The 24,606-nt window shown below is 40.4% G+C and overlaps 2 long non-coding RNA genes across 3 annotated transcripts; one reads left to right on the top strand and one right to left on the bottom strand.

Moving 5' to 3' along the window:
* Positions 1-827: 827 nt before the first annotated feature.
* Positions 828-17,365, bottom strand: LOC103887115. Of its 2 annotated transcripts, none has more exons than XR_004185927.1 (2): positions 14,206-17,365; positions 828-1,081 (listed from the first exon to the last, which is right to left on the bottom strand). It is a non-coding gene; the product is annotated as an uncharacterized LOC103887115 (long non-coding RNA). The 2 variants fall into 2 exon arrangements; XR_002523981.2 differs by having other exon boundaries at positions 828-1,058.
* On the top strand, positions 14,768-24,376 carry LOC103887114. Its single transcript, XR_651066.4, has 3 exons — positions 14,768-14,856; positions 22,312-22,426; positions 24,290-24,376. It is a non-coding gene; the product is annotated as an uncharacterized LOC103887114 (long non-coding RNA).
* The last annotated feature ends 230 nt before the right edge of the window (positions 24,377-24,606 follow it).

Here is a 24,606-nt window from a genome sequence, read left to right as displayed (position 1 = left end):
TATAAATTATGTGTAAAGACAAAAGTAGATGCTTTAAAATATTTATTTCATTGCCATTACAGATACATGTCATATTTATGCTTTACAGAACTGGGAAGAATGAATCTAATCTTTTGATACTAAATGATTACAAGTTTCAAATGGTCCTAAATCTTGTATGGCTTCAATATCAGATTCAGCACATTGGTCTTGATAAAGAAGTATGTTTATTTATTTGTGTTGTATGGGCCAAGATCAAGAACAGTCCTCCTTTTAGGGAACGTTTTCAAGAAATCTGGTGTAAGCATGTTCTCACTCATAGGTAGCAACTGAACAATGAGAACACTTGGACACAGGAAGGGGAACATCACACACTGGGGCCTGTTGTGGGGGGGAGGGGGGGGGGGAAGCATTAGGGACCTTACCTAATGTAAATGACAAGTTTGCAGCACACCAACATGGCACATGTATACATATGTAACAAACCTGCATGTTGTGCACATGTACCCTAGAATATAAAGTATAATAATAATAATAAAAAGAAATCTGGTGATGCACAATTATTTTGCAAATAGGCAGTAAAGATAAAATATCTTTATACCTGATTTCTTAGTTACCACCTGGGGTTCTAATTAAAATTCACTTTTCATATATGAAATGCCATCAGATACTGTTATCCTTATCTCATTGTGTAATAATTACATCTGTGGCTTTTGATTTTGTTTTTAATTAGCTTTCACAGTTCTCTACAAATGACACAATTCATTCTTCAATGATAGACAAAACCTTAAAGGACAAGGAAAACATCCAAAGGTAATTAGGACACAAAGAATAACATGCCAATGATCTGCGGTCAACTAGATTTTATTTCAGGTACACTCTTCTCTTCACTTGTCTTTTCTCTCACCCTTATCAGTTCCCATGACAAGGACACTGTGGCGGGGACCTCATCAATATTTTGTGAAGGCAGAAGCCTCTGATGAGAGGTGGCTCTCTCCACTGGTGAAACCGCATTATGGCATCTTGTCCAGTTTCATTCATTCTCCATCAGAGCCTTACACCATACGTGCCATGGAACTCTGAATGGCCAGGGGTATAGAGCCTGTTAATATGTCATGTCGGAGGACATGTGTCAACAGTGTCAACAGTGGTGCTTAACCCAGGTTGCAGAGTAGCTGAAGTGGTCAGAGAGGTGGGGTGCTATAATTGTGACATGACTAAATTAAGATGGAATTCTGGAAGTTGTCATTCTTAGAATAGCAGGGATAAGAGCATGACCAGAATCAAGAAAGAAAACTGAGCAGGCAACAAAATGCACATCAAATTAATGAACAGGAATCAGAAGACTATAAGCAAGCCATCTGCATGCATGTAGAGGAGGAACTCGAAATCTCTGCTAACTTTTTGGTTTTTTTTTGAGACTGAGTCTCGCTCTGTCGCCCAGGCTGGAGTGCAGTGACGCGATCTCTGCTCACTGCCAGCTCCGTCGCCTCCCGGGTTCACGTCATTCTCCTGCTTCAGCCTCCCGAGAAGCTGGGACTACAGGCACCTGCCACCACGCCTGGCTAATTTTTTTGTATTTTTAGTAGAGACAGGGTTTCACTGTGTTCGCCAGGATGGTCTCAATCTCCTGACCTCGTGATCCACCCACCTTGGCCTCCCAAAGTGCTGGGATTACAGGTGTGAGCCACCGCACCCGGCCTCTGCTAACTTTTAACGCTAGAACTGGGCATGCATGTATATATGTGCAGCAGAGGGGAGATGGAGGAGGGAGAGTTCTCTCCCTCTGTCCGGTGCTTTAGAAGCAATTCTTAGCAGTTAGTAATTAATTTAGTGTAACATGGCTATGGGTTAAAGATTGGTAACATGGAGAAACCATATTACCGATGCACGGTGGCCCGGTCTCCATTTTCATTTCACTCTAATGTTCCCGGTGTCCTGGTTAAATGGCAAGACACGTCTGGAAAACCAGGTTAAAAGGATACCCAAAGTGGTTTCCAGGATACCACAATTACACACAGTATTGAAATCAGAAGCAGGGGAGTCCTCATAGATGCCTCTATACTGTCTGTGGCTGAAAACAGCACTTTAAAAGCCAAATAACTTGATTTTTCCGCTCACTATTAGCTGTGCAACAATGAGCCTCAATGTCCCCAGTTGTAAAACTAGGATAAGACCGTAATTCACAGAGTTGCTATGAAGAGCAGATGATAATAATATCCATAAAAACATTTTCAAAACAGCAAAGTGCTACATCAGTATAAAGAGTTACTCTTCCCTAACAGAAGGCAAGGGACATTTTCAACAAAACAGGCGACTATGACCTGTGTCAAAATTTTAGGTGATGGGAGTTAAAAGGAGAACAAGGAACAAAAAAAACCCAGAAACATAGAGAAGTATGCATGCCAGACACTGTCTCAAGCTCTTTCATGTCCTATCATTGATTCATCTTCACAGAAATCCTATTTTATCCCATTCTCTACAGGTAAACACACAATCGTAACACACTTCCCCAAGCTGACAGAGCTGTTCTGTGATCTGGCCATGGCTGATTCCAAAGTTCATGCCCTTCTCATATACTACACTGACTCTTAGGACTTCTTTCAGCAGCTGTAATTGCTTCTCAACAAAACTAAACTCATAGAAGCCCAGCTGAATTTCCATCTTTGCCATTAAACCTTCCCCCCAATTCTCTGAGTTGCTCTGTCAGTCCCTTTTCTGACTACCTCTCCACCAACCTCCCATTAGCATCTGCCTTGATGCTCTATGAAATCATGCAGCTGGCTAAGCTGGAACCCAGTGGGACTTCTCCATGAAGGCCTCCCATCATCAACACAATGAATATCCATTTTCTTCTAGCACCTGCAGCAAAGAGGACTTTGGTGATGGGCAGGGGCAGGTAGAAGAAGGAGGTTGGAGGGATACTATGATGTTTAATCTCATTTCATCCCTCAGATTGAGTTTATGCAAGAGAAATACTTAGTCACTTAACTTCAGATTTAAATAAAATACAAAGTCATTTTATATTAAAAGTTGGAGAGGCCAGATGACATCTAAGTAACAGTAATTTTACATTTGAAATAAAAATTCACGAGGCATATGTTAAGTACATGAGGCTCTGTGCCAGGGGATTTTTGTTGAGTTGCACATACTAATTGTTGTAGCTAATCACTATCCTGTTTTCCAGTTAATTTGCTAATTCAATTTTACCTCCCGTGCTTGAGATGTGTCACTACCCTGTTCAGTGGTTCCCCACTACTTGCAGGATAAATTCTTAATGCCTTTGCTGGAAACAAAGGCTTCCGGTCAAGACCCCAAATTGTATGTTATGCCTTCACATCTAATATTTCCCTAAGAGAACATCCTATTTCAGTGTTTCTTGCTCTCAACTCATGCTTTACACATTTCTACTCCTGAGTCATTTTCTCTTCCTCTCTTTTCCCTTTGCCCTCCACTTCCCTGCCCACACAAGCATAAAGCCTAAGCACAGTGTTCCTGCTCTCATTGTCCCTACGTAAGTTTCACATACCGTATCTTCCCTCATCAAGCCCCACGTGTCACTGTATGGAGAGACCCTGTCATCAGTAAAGAAAGACCTATTTGGGAGCAATGGAGAATCAACCGAGTACTACAGGAGTCATAAAACCACCACTCCGCTCTAGATCCACATAAACTCTTCTGCCCTAAAGAATATAAGTACCCCACATGCTGCAATCTCATCCACCAAGATTATCTGGTGAGATTATTGTCCAGTAAAATCTATTACTATATAATATGCAAATAGTATTTATGTATATAAACTGCATAAAATGGCAAATAGACTTTCCTCTCTCTAGGCAAAAGAATGTTGATAATCAGCTCCTTCTGAGATTAACACTCTGTAAACATGTCTGAGCACTGGCTGAGTGGGACATCTCACTGGGCACTTTGCACGGATTATCTCACAAAGACCCTCACAGTACCCTGTAAGGCCGAGATTAAGTTTGCCTTGAAACAGATGGGGTAGCTGATGCTGCACAAGGTTAAATAACTTGTTCAGGGTCACATAGCTAGAGTGCCATTAGAAGGAACCTGGCAGAGCAGGCAAACCACTCCACATCCCTAGAGGCTACTGCAAGGTGACTCCTCCCCTAGTCATTGTAGACCATTCCAACGAGCGCTCTGAGAGTCTCCCAGGAGATTCCATGGCTCTATCTCTTCTGCTCCCTGGCAAAACTTACAGATTCAGAATAAGGAGAAAAGCTTATTGTTTATTCTCAGTGTGGTGGCAGAATGTTGACCACCAGTTAATTCCATTAAGTCCATTAACCCATTTATGCTGGAGGTTGCAATTTTCTGATTTGCAGACATGTGTGAAAATCAGAACTTGGTGATGACCTTGAGCAGTAGATATAAATAACTCCCACGTGCTCAGGGTTCCAATAATGGAACACTAGGCATAAATGTGTAGTGTTCTATTATTGGAATGTTAAGCATAAATAAATGGGCAGCTGTTTTCCCTACATCACATCTGCCCAGGATAGTAAGGACCATAGGGATGACTTCGAGCAAAATGCCTTTGGGCTTTGATTGTACCTGCCAACCTCTGACACATCAATCAAACTGAATGACCTATAATCTTCCCCATTTGCAGAACTCTGTATCACTTATAAGCATGACAGTAACATTATCTCATGTGATCTTACAAGCACATTCGTGTTATGATTTTCAATATCCCCAATTTACAGGTAAGGAAACAGAGGCTCTAATGACAAAGCATCCATGAACTCAAAGGTGAAAAGAGAGGGTATGTTCTATTTCTTTATCAGTTTAGTGGTTATACGATGTCCATTTTGTCATAATTTATTGAACTGTGTATTTTTTCGTGTACTTTCCCACATGTTACACTCCCAGGAAAAGAGGTTAAAGATGGGTATAGAAGGACATGAAGGTATTCATTGGGTCTACTCTTATTAAAAAGGTACTTTCTTTTAATATTTCATCCAAATTACTTTTTCACACTAAATGAATATTTAGGTATATACATTATGTGCAAAGTATTGTCCTACATGCTAGAAATAATTATTTTAAATCAAAAGACAAATGCTTAATAGCATTTATTTAACTTTAACTTAATTTCACAAGAAACTTCCTTATAAAAATATAACACTCTTAATTCACCACACTTTTTTTCTTTTTTTTTTTTTTGGAGACTGAGTCTCGCTCTGTCACCCAGGCTGGAGTGCAGTGGCGCGATCTCAGCTCACTGCAAGCTCCGCCTCCAGGGTTTACGCCATTCTCCTGCCTCAGCCTCCCGAGTAGCTGGGACTACAGGCGCTGCCACCACGCCCAGCTAGTTTTTTTTTTTTTTTGTATTTTAGTAGAGATTCCCCACACTTTTAATGTATACACATACACCCTACACACTCTCACACACACACACACACACACACATTATTCTTTGTCATAGCTTTGTAGTATTCCATTTTAAAGGTGAACTATCATTTATTTAACAGTCTGTTTCCAATTGAGTTTCTTGCTAGTCTTTATGATATTACAAACTGCAAAAAATCTATGTGCATGCATCTTTGTTCATATGTTGAGCCATATCAAGGAGATAAAATATTTAAAATGTCAGTCCTTGACCAAGCATTTTTAAAACTTTGACAGTTATTGCCAAATTGCCCTCCAAAGTTTGCACCAATCCTTGATGAGAATATATATTTCTTCACACTTTGCCAATATGATGAGACTCTGATATTTTCCAATCTAACCTGGGAAACTTTTCTCATTGCTATTAACATTTTTATTTATTTAATGATGAGTGATGCTGAGCATTTGTTCATATGCTCATAAGCCAATTTTGTTTTTCACAGATCAGTCTGTTCATGTTTTTACCTGTTCATATTTATTCTTTCTGTCATCAAATGGTCTCTCAATGATTTGCAACAGTTCTTTATCTGTTGAGAAAAATCGATCCTTCATTTGTCATTCTTCATGCTTTTTTCCTGGACAGAAATGTTCCATTCTTACGTAGCCAAATTTGTCAGTATTTTCTCTTTGTGTTTAGAAGGGTCTTCCCCATTCCAGGATTACCTAAAGAAGTGTTTTCTCTCATGTAGCATTCTTAACGGGACTTGCTCGATGAGGTTTTACTCTTTCTAGAAAAAAAGAGTATTGATAACATTGGGAGGCCAAGGCAGGCAGATCATGAGGTCAGGAGATTGAGACCATCCTGGCTAACATGGTGAAACCCCATCTCTACTAAAAATACAAAAAATTAGCCGGGCGTGGTGGCGGGCGCCTGTAGTCCCAGCTACTCGGGAGGCTGAGGCAGGAGAATGGCATGAACCCAGGAGGCAGAGCTTTCAGTGAGCCTAGATCGTGCCACTGCACTCCAGCCTGGGTGACAGAGCGAGACTCCATCTGAAAAAAAAAGAATGTTGATAACAAAATATTTAGATACAGTCCATTCATGTTGAGTTTAATACCTAAAGATTTATTTAATATGAGATCCTACAAAGATAATCAAAAGATAATCCAAAGAAATAATTGAACAATACTAAAATTACTGTAAAACATGGCAAATAGACTTTACTGAATGATTAACTAAAGTTTTATGATGTACAATAGCCTATAGATATTATTTGGTGGGCTTCTGCTATACACCCCAATTCCTTATCACTAAGGAAATGATAGAAACACTTAGCCAGACATCATCTCAGCTCAGTGAGATGGCGGTAGCTGAAGCTGCACAATTCCTCTTCTTTTTACCGTCTCCAAAAAGTTCTTTTAATGTAATGCTGTACCTCCCATGTGCTCTAGGCTGGAATATTTCTTCACATGTCAGAGATCTTTTTTACTTGGGTTGGCAGTGTAGTCTCAGTTTCTATCTGTACAAAGGGCTCAAAGTTCACTCAATGTATGGGGGCTTTGCCTGCAGTATTCCCGAGGAAGCTCCCTTTTTTCAACAGAGTCTGCAATACCTGTGCTGCTAGTAACGTATTAGTCTGAGATTTTTCCATTTGCCATAGATTCCTTTACCCTTTTGCTCTGTGCTGTCTCTGGTATGGGGAAAAGAAAGAGAATGAGCTCTAATATTTACACCCACCACTGTTGTTAGGTCCTGTACACTCTTATTTCGTTTCAATTCCTCACAAACTATTTCCTCACCTTATTATTTTACTTAAACTACTTATAGATGAGGAAACAGGGGTACTGGGTGCTAGAGTAATAGGCCACATATATCATGGCCAGGTAGAGGTGCAGATGGGATCTTAATCCAGTTCAGACTGCAAAGGCTGGGCTCTTTATACAACAGAGAATGTATACATGTGAGAAATTGAGAGGTACAACGGGATCCCAATAGAGGGACTAAAGCACTTTGCTTGAAGAGACCCACAGAGGAGACACTTGGAAGAGGTCTCAATAATGCTGGACGTCCTCTGGGTTTAGCACAACAGACCCTTACAGAAAATATCCTACACCCACTAATTGGAACAAACAGGGCACTCCGGGCTTCCCTTTCCCTTTCTGGCTTGTTCTCTGATGGTTGCAGATGGTAGTGTGGTTGGCTGACTTTTTGTCTGGACAAAACCTACTCCCTACAGCTCATATAATTTCTCAGATGCTGCCAGGACACCTCCAGCTCCTCATTTCCCTCCTCCTCACTATTTTGTATTCTCCATGCTGCTCCCTGTCCTGTGGAAACGAACACATCAAAGCCATATGGAGTCATTCTGTCTGGGCGCCTGTGTCCTTTCTCTCTTCTTCTTTTCCTGGAACATTAATATTAATAGCTTGTTTCTTTGCTGTTGCTTTCTTCTCCAACCTCAAGGGACCAGAACCTTTTCTCGGTCTTTGTGCCAGACGGTGCACTTGTTTGAAGGCGTGGTAAGGCGTGCAGGGAAGATGATGTCTCTGATGTAATTCTGGGCCATGCAGTGCAAGCATGTGATGCTACTCCGCTGCCAATTCAGTCAAGCCAAATATTCTTCCTAACATTTGTCCTTTTGGAGGAGGAGGGATAGTCACATGCAAACACTCTAGCAAAACCCAGAGAAATCAGTCCTTATTAATAGCCATTGGTTCTGGAGCCAGACTCTGTGCTCAGCATTTTGCATGCTTCATCTCACACAATTATCATAATTCTTCCAGGCTGATGTCAGTATCCCCATTTTATAGATATGAAAACTAAGGCTCCGTGAGAGTCGGCGTCTGCCTAATGTCACATAGCTTGTAAGTTTGAGGACAGAAATGTAAATCCCCTTCTCACTAACTCCGAAGCCCATGTTTTAAGCCTTCACCATCAACTATTTCCTGTCCTGTAGCCTCTATTCAGGCTGCATTCCCAGAAAATGGAGACAGAAAGAAAGGCTTCTTTTGTGCTCAGTCAGTGGGGCCCCACGTCAGAGCATGAGACCTGGCACAGCAGGAGCCGGCCTTTGTGGGTCTGTGTTCTCCTCCCGCGCACCCACTCCAGTCTGCCTTGGCACCATCTCTGAGCTGTACAGAAGCTCTGGCACGAGAGGGCTGTGAAGCCAGAGTCCCATGGCCAGAACTGTGCTGGCCAGCCCTCAGAGATGGCCCATATTTGCACAATGCTCTCCTGCCCTGAGCCAGAGTGCAGCTGTGTGGCAGGAATCACCAGAGGGATGTGCCAGGAAGACTGGGGTGAATCCCAAAATGACAGTGGCCATGTTGGAGCGGGGAGGAGGGACAGAACTTCAAGTTCATGGGAGATAACTGAGGGGGAAGTGACAGACACCACCCTTGATTTAAAGAAGAAAAGTAATGTATTCCTTCAGTAATAAAAGGCTAAAGTAGCCAAAATATCTAGGAACTTGATCACGGTTTACAGGGGTTTGTGTGGTCAGCTTGCTGCCAAAGCATTGGCCTGTCTGGATGTGGGCTGAGCTTAGGCTGGGAGCATTCCAAGGCACCAAGGGGACAGAGTAATTTTGCTGCTAGAAAACATGAGGAACCAGGGCAAAAGAAGAAGCTGTTTCATGAATTCAGGATCCTCGAGACTTTTCCACAAATGTCTATTATGTCAGCTGGTTAGCAGAGAATTTATATTTCCTACCACCCCATGGGTTATGCATAGGTGGCATTGCCAGTAACAGAATGTACTTATTTAATTTTTGCCCTTTCTCTCTCTCCCCCACTTTAGGATGATCTGCAACTATCCCTCAAATATCTCACCCAGTTATTGCTGGGATTCCCCAGGAACATTATATGGGAACATATGGCCATATAGGCTCAATGGGTGCAGCGAGAAATAAAAGATGAGAGTCATTAGGATATGTGGATGCTCTGGAAGCATTCTATATGCTTCCTAGCTATGGCATGGGAAGAAATTGTGCACCCAACCCAGAAGTTAGGACTGGGTCACTACTCTAAACAAAGGTGAAAGGTAGGTAGCTGGAAGTTCTATACCCCTCTCACCCAGTAAATCTGTCACACTGAACAGTCTGCTGAAACCCTATAAAAAAGCACATCATGAAGTCAACATCCATCTTGCTCTCTTACATAGTCCTCAAAGAGCTTGTTTGCTATTCCTTTAGTAATATGGAGTAAGTATTTTTCTAATCAGTTTCTTCCTACTTCTGTTAAATGAAAATTAAATGTTTTCATTTATTCAAATTAAACATTTTATTTCAAATTAAAATGTTTTAATCTGTTTGAAAACCACACCAAATTACTGGCCTTTGTGGGGGCACCCATACATATGAGTCTCTCTGATATACCTTCTCGTTGCATCTTATACTTCTTTTGTGTAACACTTTCACAATAGAAATAATGATGGGCCTAATTATTTCTTGAGTGCTTCTCACTCTGCCTCCTGATTGTATACCACATGAGGGCAGGGGCCGTGACTGGTGCATCACACCAAGTTCCTTCAATAGTCATTGGTTGAATAAACAAAGGGATGCAACTGACTCTGCATGGGCTGCCCCATCACACAGAGAGGGAATGCCTACATTTGGATTGATTAGGACTGACATCAACACCAAGCCTATCAGAAGCAGATGTTCTTTCTAGAACTCCCTCTCCCTGCATGTGCGATGAAAACATCCCCATTGACTCTCATGGTAGAAAAACAGATGCTGACGAGGATGCAAAGAAGTAGGCACACTTTTACACTGCTGGTGGGAATGTAAATTAGTTCAACCATTGTGGAAGACAGTGTGGCGATTCCTCAAAGATCTAGAATCAGAAATACCATTTGACCCAGCAATCCCAATTCTAGGTATATACCCAAAGGATTATTAATCATTCTACTATAAAGATACATGCACACGTATGTTTATTGCAGCACTATTTACAATAGCAAAGACTTGGAACCAACCCAAATGCCATCAATGATAGACTGAATAAAGAAATGTGGTACATATACACCATGAAATACTATGCAGTCATAAAACAAGAATGAGTTCATGTCCTTTGCAGGGACATGGATGAAGCTGGAAACCTCCGTCCTCAGCAAACTAACACAGAAACAGAAAACCAAACACCACATGTTCTCACTCATAAGCGGGAGTTGAACATTGAGAACACATGGATACAAGGAGGGAACATACCAGGGCCTGTCAGAGGGCTGGGGAGAAAGGGAAGGGAGAGCATTAGGATAAATATCTAATGCATGTGGGGCTTAAAATCTAGATGACAGGTTGATAGGTGCAGCAAACCACCATGGCACATGTATACCTACGTAACAAGCCTGCACGTTCAGCACATGTATCCCAGAACTTAAAGTAAAATTTTAAAAAATAAATAAAATAAATATAAAAAAAGAAAAACAGGATAAGATGAAAAAAGTAGGCTGGCTGAGAGATGAGGCCTTTGCCTACTAGAAAGTCAGATTATTAATATTCGGCAGAAAATAAGAAAACTTATTTAATAGTCTACAGCAAATCAGAAAACCAACACTCTAACAAATAACTTTCTGCTGGATGTTTCAAGTAATCCAGACTCTAATTCTACTGCTCATAAAAAACTGTGTGAGTCCTATAGACAGAGACCCAAGGCTGAGTTACAGTTTGCAAGGCCAACATATTTCTGAGATCGCTCCAGGAGACCTAATGGGAAAATTCAAATTAGGCCACCTGCTTTATTAAATGTCGAAAGGAACTTCCCCGCTCCTCCCCGAATGCAATTTATTCTTCTAAACTTACAACATGGGAAATGGGATTTCTCAATGGAATTTTCCTTCAAAGGTCATCGTCTTTACCAAGCTACCAAGCTTTTCATTGAAAATGGATTTAAATAATTTGGGGTCTGGTGTGTCAGGCCTTTTCTTTTTCTTTTCAATTTTCTTTTTCCGTTCGGGAAGAGACTCATTTTGGTATAGTCATGCCCCATTGAACAGAGCCAAACCTGGATATAATTATTTCCTCTGAAGTGAAAGAGGCCTAATATGGAAGAAGCTATTGAAATTGAAATCTCAGAAAATCACCAACCCAAGGCAAGTGTATTTTTATCAATGATAGATTCTCCCAAGAGGCAGGTTATTAAAGTTTCATTATATATATATGTGTGTGTGTGTGTGTGTGTGTGTATACACACAAATGTTCACACATATATCCGTGTATGTATATAAATACATATATAATTACATATATATAGAAAGAGAGTCTTCAGTAGGAAGATATGCAGTAATTAGCAGAAAAAACAGAATTGCTAACATCTCATTAGAATAGAAAGTGAAGTCAATTTCTTTAAACTGTCATATATTTAACTAAGAAAAATCAGCATTTGAGTGCAAGGCTACCAGCCAATAATGAGGTAAGGAGGAGCAGTTTCAGGCAAACTGGGGTGACTTCTCTGTGCACCCTCTGTTCCACACGAAAATCATCGCAAACAGACCCTCCACCTGAAAAGCCACTTGGTGAGTTGAAACTCCTGTTCTGCCAGGTTTTTCCTCTTGTTAAAGAACCACTGAATAGATATCCATGCATACACTTTGGCTTTAAGAGATTTCCAGTTTCTAGGATCATGTACAGTGATGTCACGTGGGCTTGGCTTTGTCCCCTGCTTCCTTCTCTTTGTTATTGTTTCTAGAGACAAAGAGAGCCCTTTAGATGTCAGAGTCTGAACAGGAAGCCTGTTACTGCACTGGAGCCTCACTAGGCAGGATTCTGAAGGAATCATAGATTGTTCCTCCTATCAGCTCTGCTTGGTTATTGGTTATTTCTGTCTCTTTTCTTTCTTGAGCCCTAACTTGGCTTTTACAGAAAATCCACTGGAACCATGGACTCTAAAGTTTACATCTTATGTTCTGTAGTCCCAAATACACACCTCTTCTCAGTTTTGGCTCAGAAAACCGCAGGCTTCATAGTCTTTAGAAGGAGAATACTTGCTGCCATTCTTCAAGGCAAGGCTTCATCTCTCTATATTGTTACTCCCACTCTTTTCATTGCCTGAAATCTCACTTTCTGTCTTTCCAACCTGGCTTTCTCCTTTGCATCTTTTCCCAGTCAGTTTCAGCCTCCTCCACCCTCTACATGCCTCTGGGTGGGAGTGTCTGGCGCTCCTATGTGCTCCCACAAGGCTTTGTACTTTTCCTGCTCACTGAACTTCAATTGACCTGATCATTAGTCTGTCTCCTCCATGATCTTGGCCGGTAGCTCTTTCCAGGTTTTAAATCTATAGTGCCTAACACTATAGTGCCTAACAAAGTGGGACAATTTAAAATGATTATTAATTAAATTAATTTGACATTCCATTTCCTCTTTTTTTTTTTTTAATCATTTATAGAGACAGATCTCATTATGTTGTCCATGCTGGTCTTCAATTCTTGGCCTCATGTAATCCTCTCACTTCGGCCTCCCAAAGCACTGAGATTACGGATGTGAGCCACCGTGCCTGGCCCTGTTTCCTATTTTGTGTCTGAAACAGTAGGCTAGGTTATGCTGCAGTAACAAACAATATCCACATCTCACAAAAGCCTTTAAAAAATGGTATTTCTGTGTGTCAACATTGTGTCAATCATGTGCCATTTGGGACCTCTGTTTCATTCTGGGCCCCAGAATGATGGCGCAGACACTATTTGAAATATTGGCAGGTCGTTCATGGAAGAGGTAAAGATCTGGAGGGACTTACACTGTCAAGTAAAAACTCTGACCCAGAAGTGAGACACAACCCTTTGATTCACAACTCATTGCCATCCACAACTCATTGGCAGAACATAGTTATATGGCTCCCACCTAATCACAAATGGACCAGCAATTTCACTCCTGGTCCTTGAAAGCAGAAAGTAGAATATTTGAAAATTAGCACTAATGATTTCAGAATAGCCATTGAAGAGCTTTACTCTGAAGTCCTGGAGTGGGGAAGGGAGATGGGGTGGTTTGTTAGAATAAAACAGAAATCCTGTCTCATTTCTCTGTAGAATGTAAACTTAGCGCTGTATCTATACCAGCTGACCATATGTGGCCTGCTGTTCTCACAGGGTTTCCTCCAACCCTAGCATGCTCTCACTTCTCTGAGCTTTTACAACCCATGCTGTTTGTTACCCCTGGAACTCTCATTATTCCCTTCTCTGTTCCTGCTTGCCCTCACCTGATTATGCCCTATGTATTTTCCAGACATTTTAGTATATATAACTTCCTCCAGGAAGCCTTCATTAGAAATCCCTCACATACACATCACCAAATTGCAGTTAACTATCCCTTGTCCCTCTTTTTCAAGAGCCTTATTTGTTTTCTCCATCCTAGAATTTACTAGATTTTTTTCAATAGTCTGTCACTTCCCACTAATCTAAATGTTTTCATGATAGTACAAATTGTGTCTTGTTAACCACTGTGTCCCCAATGCTGAACACATACTAGTTGCTCAAGATGTATCTTTGAAGAAATGAAACAATTAATGATTATATATATATATGAATAAAATAAATCTCGACTCTTTCTACACTGCTTCAAAGTAGTTTCTCCAGTGCTCTGACACTTTTATGGCCCTCCAAGAGAAGAGATCCATTTCTGATTTCTTCCTTGAGTTTAATCCAGAAGCATTCCTCAGTTCACATTCCAATACACTTCTCTCTGGCCAAAATTTTAACTCATCATTTTTGTTTTATTTATCAGCTGTGAAAAGACCTCCTTACTTAGTAGAAGACTCTTTCCAGAGCTTTCCACTCTGAAGTTTGTAAACTCATTACACACACACACACACACACACACACGAGTGCACACATTTGGAAACTTGACCTCCTACGTTTAAAATGGAAGATATGACCACAACTACCTCTGGAGCTCCTGTTGGTTCAGGCGCTGATTTTATGATCTCATATCTTCACTGCATTCCAATCTCTTTAAGCTTTTTTCTTAAAATAAATCCCTCAACCTCTGACCAGTGTAGCTGTCGCTAAGCAATTTTAGAAGCATTAGTCTTATCTGGAAGAAGGTTATATGTTAGGTCATTACTCCTTAGGACAGGCAGAAAACTTTTCCTTGCTATCAGCAAGATTGCCTGAAATTCCACCATTCGTTGATTTATTTATTTTTGACATTTATGTGTCAAATTCTATGCTAACTGTTTTCTCATAGAGAAGTCATGGGTGTTAGGGTAACTCTCTTTTCTTCTTCTGGTACCCCACTTCCCCAGTGATGTAATAATCACCTGAGTGAGACATGTCATAATATTCTCCCTGCCTCTGCCTGTGTCTGACATACCTCCTCATTCTCCCTTAGGGAGGCTTTCCATGACTCTTACACTGAGGCATCCGTCCTTGTCCCTGAAATCTGTTCCCACAACACACTGCATGCCCCCAAATATGGGCCTTCTCACATCTTGTTATAACTGCTTGTTCGATGTATGCCTTCTTCTACAGCGGGTAATCTTCCTTGAGAGCATGGTTTGAGACAGTCTCACTCAACATCTATTTTCTGATGCCTGGTACGTCATTCAAGTACTTTATTAACAGGTGTATAATAAATACTTGCTAAGTGCATGAAAGAGAATGTTTTGGTCTGGTTGAGACTGAACTGGGAGTTAAGTTATACAATCAATGTTAAACTATCCAATTATCAGGCTAAGCATGTGCTTAGAGCAGTAGGGAAAGAAAAAAAAAAATTTTAAAGCATTATAAAACTCCTTTGATAAACTTAGTCAGAACTTTGGAATCAAACCATTCTATAAACAGCTATTTAATATTACGATACATAAATGCTTTGTGTTATTTCAAAAGACCTCAATTTTATTTCTAGCTAATTCCCAGAGTAAGAAAGCAGCCTTGATCTAGCTCATAATCCAAACATCTTAAATACATCCTCACCCAACTACTCTAGCTACAACTTCCTGACTAACCAACTTTCTGATGAAAAGCTAAATGTTTGAAGTGAAAAAGAGACTCCAACCGTTGTGTGCCTGAGGAACATATGGAGAAAGGAAGGGACTCTGGCTGGACTTGTTTTGGCTGAGCACGGAAGCTTCTGGAGCATTGCGTAAGGCGTTACTGAGAAAACATTCCAGTAAATCTCATCTGCTATTTCATGTGTGCAAACCTCAGTGCATTTAGCAGTTCCCAACTTTCAAATGGGTTTAATTCCAAAAGCATACTTCTTTGTCAGATTCTCTTAAGAGTTCAAAGCCATTTTCCCATAGAAACAATACTGTAAGTGATTGTAAGTTTTCCAGGCTGGCTTACCAAAACCTACTGATTCCATAATTCAGCTGAAATACAATTGCCATTATGAAAGTAGAAAATCATGCTATGAAGGTGCCATTTTCTTTTAAATGCCATAAAACATATCTAAACATGGAGAATATAGCAAAAATACATTTAAAAGTCACAGTAACTTTTCTGGGGTCAAGGTCTGTTAATACATAAAACTTAAAACAACAAAAATTAACAATAACTGTTTTACATTGCCTATTGGTACTTATAATAGCAGTATGAAACACATTGCTAGCTGTCTCTTGAAATCCATTCTTCCCCTCTTCCTTCAGAAAGAGAAACTAACACTTAACTTAGAGCTGGATGCAAGGTCAGCCAGAATAAAGAGTCTGTTGCACAGCCCCTGTGCAGCCAGGTGTGGCCATATGATTCAATCTGCCAATGGGATGCATACAGAAATGATGTGTATAACTTCCAGGTTTTTTCCTTAAGGCTACAGCCCCTGCCCTTGAGTTGGCTAGAATGGAGAAATATGGGAAGTTATCCTAAATAGCACAACTGAAGATGGAATCCTGGAGAATAATGAAGCCCAAGATAAGTTTCTTAGACAATATTGTAGAGCAGGGTCACCCTATCAGTTCTCAACCATCTATGAGGCAATTTTTATGTCATAGAAAAATAAATTTTTAGCTCGTATGAGTTACTTTTAAGTCTTTCTGTAATTGTAGCCAGATATATATCTGAGCTAACACAAGCAAATAAATGGTGATCTAGGTGGAGAATCCTGTGGAGATTGTGAAGAAAATATATGAGAATTTCCAGGATGGTGCTAATTCAGAGAAAGATTTCTGTTCAAAACTCACGATTTTTATTTTCCTTAAAAAAATGCTATTCTGTCCCTGATGAATTTTGCCAAAGTAGCCCATGGAGATATTCTCTCTGGACCATATTCTATAGTCTAAACCAAATATTTGCTTATGAAATTCCCTCTCTCCCTTCCTCCCTTCCTCCCTCCCTCCCTCCTTCCCTTCCTCTTTTCCTCCCTTCCATCCTTATTTGAAGCCCGAGATGTACCAGTCATTGGGCTGAGAATATAAAGTTCCATAACGCACAATGTTTTCTCCTCAAGGAAGTCACAGATTCATAAAAGAGACAGAAAATGGAACAAATAATAGCCCTGCAATGTGATACATGTGATAACGCAGTTATTTCCAAAGCTCTAGGAAAGCACAAAAATAGAAATGTTTTTTGAAAATTATCACAAACTTTGCCTAAAAACTGAAGAATGGGGGTTTGGGAGTCACAGCTAGAGGGTACAGGATTTCTTTGTGAGTTGATGAAAACGTTCTAGAATTTATTATGGTAATAATGGTTGCACAACTCTGTACAAGCCTTTGGATTGTATATTTTAAAGGGGGTAAATTGTATGGTATGTAAATTATATCTCAATAAATCTGTTATAAAAAGAACACTGAAGAAAGATTCAGAGCTTCTTTGAAAGCTGACGTTTCCAAGATGACTGAATGCATGCACATGTACACATTTACACGTTTGATTAGTTCATAATAACGCTCAAAGTAAAAAATCATAATAATGCTCAAAAGGTTTTATGTTAGATTCAAAGTCACTTGATGAGAAGCGTCAGTGGCTCAGGTGCCACTCAGAGAGTATGATTCAAAAATCAATCGAGGCTGGGCCTGGTGGCTCATACCTGTAATCTCAGCACTTTGGGAGGCCAAGGCAGGAGGATCAACTGGGGTCAGGAGTTTTAGACCAGCCTGGGCATTATAGCGAGACTCTGTCTCTACAAAAAGAAATAAAAAAAGAAAAGAAAGCAATTAATAGAGAAAACATACATGTATAAAATATTTAATATTTTAAATAAATATTAATATTAACCTTTTAAATATGAAAAGTCATATTTTAAAAATACGAATGTATTTTTATAAATGTTCTTATAAAAACATTTAAATAAGTATTTATAAAATATTTATTAATATGAATATCTATACTATAGATACTTATACAAATATTTCTATATTAGTATATTTATGTTCGTTTAGACTGAACATATTTAATAAGGGACCTAGGGTGGAACACAGTAATGGGCTCCAGTTCTTCACGTTCCTTCGTACCTGCCCTCTTTGCAATAGAATATCAGATATTCTTGGACCAAAATTTAGAAAGCACTTGGGCACTTGCATTGATTCTGGCACCTTCGACACTGTGGTGAGAAGAAGGTGCCTTAGCTAACCACTGTCTCGGGAGAAGGATGAGAGACATGTGAACCTCTGCTGTGCCCAACCCAGAATAGGCAACCAGAGACTCATGAGCCAGCCCAGCTGAGACCAAAGACGAGAGACCCTATCCGCCAAGCTTCATCTAGACCAGCTCATCCCCATCCACCTTACAGTGGGAACTAAACAAATGCAATCGGTACAGATGAGGTTGCCATATAAACAAGTTATGGACATAATTAACTGATACAAGCCCAAGTAGAGTTCATGATTGGGCAAGTTGGGGACACACTGTTCTGATCCTTACTCCCACTCGCTTTTCCTCTCTCAATTCAAATACCAGCAACTGATCCTGACACCCTAAGTATAACTTTTTCAGATCTGCGAAGCTTGCTGTTTAAGGTACTGTGTGTACAAATTGTTGCAAACTCAAAGATTGGATAAATGAAGATAAATCAAAGTCTTCCTATTTGTGGACAGAGAAACTTCAAGAAACTTTCTCTCATTACCACAGATGCTATCCTTGGCCTTTTGCTGCTGATTACCAACTACTTCTCAAAGCCACTGTTCTTACATGCCATGGAGCAAAATCAATATCATTAACCCTAGAAACGATGGAGTCATTTGCCCACAAACTTATTTTTCTCTCTCCCTAAAACACTTGCTTCATTTGCAAGCTCATGTGACTCACTCACTCAACACTGAACATGTGCTCAACAAGAAGTAGAGGGAGGTGGTGGTTGTTTTTCAGTTTCCTTTATACATGGTCTTTGTGCAGGCCCCTGATTCAGGATGATCTCTGCAAGGACTGACATAAGATTTAACAGCTTGTATTGCTCATCAGGGTCTTCCAGAGCTGAGAAGTGAGGACTTACCTTTCACAGCAATTGCTGAATTACAATTATTTAATTTGATTTTTACAGTTCTCTGTTTTATTAGACTGTATCTGTATTCTCAATATTGTATCTCTAGTGTTTGCTACATGGTCAAACACATGCTTAGCTAATCCTTGTGTGTCTGAAGACAAATCAAAATCTTTATAGAGAGACTATATCTTATAGATTCAAAATCAGATATTCTCTAAATGTCTCTGAAATTCAGATAATGAATGACAGCCTCCAATGTCATTTATATGTCACATATATATGACATATATATATAGAGAGAGAGAGAGACAGTGTAACAGAAATTTTTTTGTGAACTTGGAAATTAGACAAACATGGATTTGAATCCTAACTCCACTATTTTCTGATTATGTACTTAGCAAGTTAATAATTGGCAAATTAATAATTCAGCTATCTATGCTTCTATTTCTCCCTTTGTAAAATGGAGATTATAAAACCTCCTATGAATGTTGTAAAATTAAAATCATGTATGTAAAATGCTTAGCATATTCTTTTTGCACAGAATAGTAATAAATGGTGATGAACTGAATGACGCTTAAAGACCTTCTGGATTATTTTGAGTGTTTTATAAAAGACATAGAAAACACACACCAATTTTAAAGGAAGAAAGAGTGTATCAGTGCAGAGATATTACTCCATTAGGCTTTAGAAACTTATCTTTGATGAATTAGTCACTCTGATCATATAACTATGGAAACAGCACACACGTGGCTGAATCAGAAGCTCCCAGCCCCAACCTGCAGAAGCAATAGAAACTAGATTAGTAGTCAAGGTGCCCATGGGAAATAGGGACTGGGAAGAGATTTCAGGTCTTTAGGTGCTGGTCCACCCTACTCCAGGAGAATCCTTCCCATTTAATGAACACCTTGTGAGTGTCAGGCACTTTGTGGGGGCTAGAGATTTGAATACAAATCCCTTATCACATGACATTGGAGCCACGGTCACTTACGCTAGTTGTTTGCCCAACTAAACTGAAAGACTCTGTGGTCATTTATCAGGCGCTTGTTATCTCTGAATGAACTTAGTACAGTTCTGGCATGTAACTACTTGTAGATGAAATAAACTAATGCCTTTTAAAATAGCCCCACCAAAGTCATGGTGGCAAATGGTGTCCTTTTTAGGTAAATAATAATAGCCTTAAACACTTAATAAAGCATCTCACCTATATGGTGCTCTGTGTCACATGTGTGTAATCAAAATAGAACTGAGAGATTGGGCCCTCATACTGGGTCATATCAAATGACATCTGAGATTACCATGTCTCAACCGTTAACACTTTGGAAACGCCTACTGAAAACACCATGTGAGCATGCTTATACACATATACACATACACAGACGGCCCATCTCTGTTGATCGTTGACTGATGGCTCACTGATACCCACACACTCCTCACAGGAATGAGCACCTTCACTAAATATTCATTCTAAGATTAAGAACAGACATTTGATTTCCCAAAGAGGCACAATCTTAAAAGTATTCTGACCTGGTTCCAGGGAGCATAAATTTACATAAATTAAAATATTGAAATCATGATTTTCTAAGGAGGATTCCAGAAATGACTACTATATTTAAAATAATGAACAGAATGATGGCATCCACTACAAGAGGCTTGACTGGCTCAGGCTTGCCCATGGACTCCTTTACATGGGGTTCAGTCTAGATGTTTAAAAATATACAGATTCTCCACCCCCATCTCTGTCCCTTGAGACTGTCCTCATTCTGTCTTTATAAATCTATGCCCTGACCCGGGCACAGTGGTTCATGTCTGTAATCCCAGCACTTTGGGAGGCTAAGGTGGGTGGATCACTTGAAGTCAGGAGTTTGCATCCCCCTGACCAACATGGCGAAACCCTGTTGCTACTAAAAATACAAAAATTAGCCAGGTGTGGTGGCAGGTACCTGTAGTCCCAGCTACTCAGGAGCCTGATGCAGGAGAATTGCTCCAACCCAGGAGGCAGAGGTTGCAGTGAGCCGAGATCACGTCACTGCACCCCAGCCTGGGCGATAAAACAAGACTCTGTCTCAAAAAACTAATAATAAAAAATAAAAATAAAAAAAAATCTATGCCCTGGGTTTCTCTATGGTTGCCAGTTTTCAGGTGATTCTGGTTCCAGGTATCAGAATCACTAACTTGAGTCAGCTCTGGGACCTTTCCATTACTGATGTTCAGTGGGTCAGCCAAAAGAGAGACTGCAACATCTGCCACCCTCCAGATCGGTTGCCTAGTTGGGCTACCTGGAAAGGTGTACCTTCCTTCTTTAGCCTTTCTCAGATTCCATCTTGAAAGCTGCAAACCAGGTATGGGAAGCTATCCATTCCAGCTAGATGTTAGCTTTTCAGTCAACAGTCTTCTTTTTACTATTCTCCCTGCACAAACTTCCAAAGATTTTCCCTGGGGCCATGTGTGAATCTGATGAGTCTAGAAATGTCAATCACTCTCCATCCTCTGAGCTTCTCTAATCCCCAGAAGCTAAACCAATCACTCAGAAGCATCAGCTTAAAGGTAGAAGGTTCTTCCCCAATGGTCTCCAGGTTGTTTGTTTGTTAGAATCCCAAGCCCCGTTTTATCTAGACTCTGTGATCTAAATCTCCTTTGCAAAGATTCCAGAAACAGGAAACAAGGTTGCAACTTTATATTGTGGGTGTGAGTAAGGTCTTGGGGTAAGTACAACTAAAGGAGTCAGACTAATCATCCTGTAATCTTCCTTAACATCCCACATCAATTTCATGAAATATTTATCTGTGCAACTTTTCTCTGACAGTACCTAATACCATAGAAATTTGATAAGCATTTGTATAATTACTTAGTAAGTCCCCAGGAAACTATAAGCGTTATGGTGACAGAAACCTTGACTGACTTTCTCACTCTCATCCCCAGCACCTGGTGCAGAGCCTGGTGCCCCAGTAACAAAGGGAAATGGCTCTTCATGTTGTTGTGCAAGGGTGTTGGTTTCCTGTCTTCTGGGTAAATGCTCTTCCAGGAACAGTCGATTAGTGAATATTTATTGCTTAGGTTAACCATGGGAATTCTGAGTTCCCTAAGCTGGGTTCTAAGAGGATTAAGCAATCATAAGATGCCTATGGGCAAGGCAAAGGCAGATCAGGAAGTTGAAGATAACTCTGGCTTTCCCTGTGGAAGCCATCAGTCAACAATCAACAGAGATGGGCTGTCTGTACTAGTCAAGGGAAAAGGTGATAAGGGAAAGGATGATGGGCAGGGAGATGTCCAACTTTAAAAGACCATTATTTTGCAGTTCTAATGACTCCCTCGCCATAACACATTGCAGGGACAATGTGCAGTGAAAACTGAATGTTTCGCTTCTGGCAGGGAAACATATAAACAAAGTCTGTATTCTAAAGGACATTTACTGGGATTTGAGGCATTAGGGAAGGGAGATAAATAAGGAGAAAGGCATAACAAGAGAACAAATCTGAAAAGAGAAAGAAAAGTGAGTCCAATACTTTTTAAGTAGTCAATCTAGGTACATTTTTATCCCTGACTTACAAAGTATTTCTTCTCCCAATAAGCTAGAGCATCTCTCCTAAATCCTAATATGGTGAGGATAAGATCAATGTTTTATATTTTACAGAGCCCAAGAAGCTAAAGAGAATTTGTAAGAATCCAGCACAATTCAGAATCAGAGGTTTTAGAGCTGGGATGGATTTTCCAGAAATCTTCTGGTTCAAGCATCTGCCCTAGGATAGGTAATGTTTAATTTTCCCCATTTTACAAATACCATGAGCCAGTACTAGGCCTGTGCTTATGTCTGAAGAGTCAGAAGGGGCCAAGAAGGGCGTAACTTGGTCCTCTAAACACAATAGTTTGCAAAAAAATCTGCTCATGAACTAACAGCCGGTTCCTTATCGAAGTCACCCAGTGTTTCCCAGACTTGTCAGAATTTATTTCAAAAATCTTAATTAGCTGGATGTGGTGGCAGGCACCTGTAATCCCAGCTACTCAGGAGGCTGAGGCAGGGAGAACTGCTTGAACCCGGGAGGCAGAGGTTACAGTGAGCCAAGATCATGCCACTGCACTCCAGCCTGGGCGACAGAGTGAGACTCCAACTCAAAAAAACCTTATGAGTGATTTCCATGTGCCGGGTTCAGCACAAACTCCTTTAATCCTCACAACAATCTTGGGAGGTGAATACTTTATCTCCATTTTACTACGGAACAAACCAAACTGCAGAGAGCACAGGTAACTTGCCTGAGATTGCACAGCTAATAAGTGAGTGAGCCAGGACTCTGAACACAAATACTCTACCCCTAAACCTGGATCCTAACCTCTGTGGGCTTTGATGCCTGTCAATTTTATATTCTACCAATGCATTCCTTTTAGAAAAAGAACCACCTTCTAAATACGACTTTTTCTTCCCCCTCTTGTAATCACCCAGTGGGTTTGTCTTGTCTGCTCACCAAAAAAGTCAATGCACTGAGAACAGCAGTTTTTTTTTTGTAGAAAAAACAGTTTAATTAATGCAGGGCTAGTCAAACAGAAAACAGTTTATTGTTCAAATCATCCTCCCAGAGAACTCAGAGCCTAGGGTTCTTATGGATAATTTGACGGGCAGTGGGCTAGGGAAGGGGTACTGCTGACTGGTTGGGAATGAAATCATAGAGATATGGAAAATGGTATTTGTGTGCTGAATCAGTCTCTCGGTAGGGGGTGCAGGACAAGTTGAGTCATAAGTCACAGGTCCAGATGGGTTAGTCAGTCCCCAGAATGCAATAGTCTGAAAGAATCTCAAAAGATCAACCGTAGGTTCTACAATTGCAATGTTATCCACAGGAGCAATTGGGGAAGTTATAAAGCTTGTGACCTTCAGTACAGTAACCCACGATAGCAAAGTAACCTATGCCTACATTTTAGGAGAATTCTGGTCCCTTCCATAATCCTAATCTCGTGGCTTTTCATTAGTCTTACGAAGGCGGTTTCAGTTCCCACACAAGGAGAGGGTCAGTTTCAGGGAGGGACTATTATCATTTTTGCTTCAAAGTTAAACTATCAACTAAATTCTTCATATGGTTAGCTTGGTCTATGCCCAGGAATGAGTGTGGATAGCCAACCTGTGAGGCTAGAAAGAAGATGGAGCCAGCCCTTCTAGACCTCTCTTGCTGTCATAATCTTTGCAAAGGCAGTTTCACTCTCAAAGAAAACTGTGTTTACAATGTCCTGATAATCCCATTACAATATTAATACCCCAGAGGAATTCGAAAATTAAGGGTTAAGAAAGGTTGCACCAGGCACCAGGTCTCACCTCTTGTGAGAAGGCATCCAAGAGGGGAAAACACACCCAAATTATTACCCCAGAGAAAGTTGGGAATTAAGTGCGCTCCAGTGCCCATTTTATATTCACTTGTCATTTCCCCATCTATTTGCGAGGCTCTTTTGCAATAGCTCTCCTTCCCGAAATGAGTGTTTGTTTCCCCCATTTATCTTAAGAGCCATCATTTTTTAAGAAGAGATTGATTTATCAGGGGCTTATGTATCCCCAGAATAATGGCCCAGAAGATTCCTAGCTCCAACACTTGCCTGATTACAACACCTGTTTTTGTGTCTCAAAACAGGCTGATGACATCCTTTCTCCACTGGATTGGAAGCTCCATGAAGAAGAGCATTGACTCTTTCCACCTCTGCGTTCCTGACACACAGCCCAGAGCCTTCCCAATGTGATGTTCTCAAAAAATATTTACTGGATATAAAACCGGCTTCTAGCCCCTTCTCAACCAGGGGTAATCATGCCCTCCAGGGAACATTTGGCAATCTGGAAACATTTTTGATTGTCACAACTTTGGATAGGGTTGCTAGAGGTATCTAGTGGGTAGAGGCCAGGGATGCTGCTAAACATCCTACCAGGCACAGAACAACCCCCCACTACAAAAAT

This window comes from Papio anubis, chromosome 8 (genome assembly GCF_008728515.1).
Source record: "Papio anubis isolate 15944 chromosome 8, Panubis1.0, whole genome shotgun sequence".
Lineage (NCBI taxonomy): Eukaryota > Metazoa > Chordata > Mammalia > Primates > Cercopithecidae > Papio > Papio anubis.
Note: the sequence above shows the minus strand (reverse complement) of the source record. Positions and strands in the feature narration are given on the sequence as shown.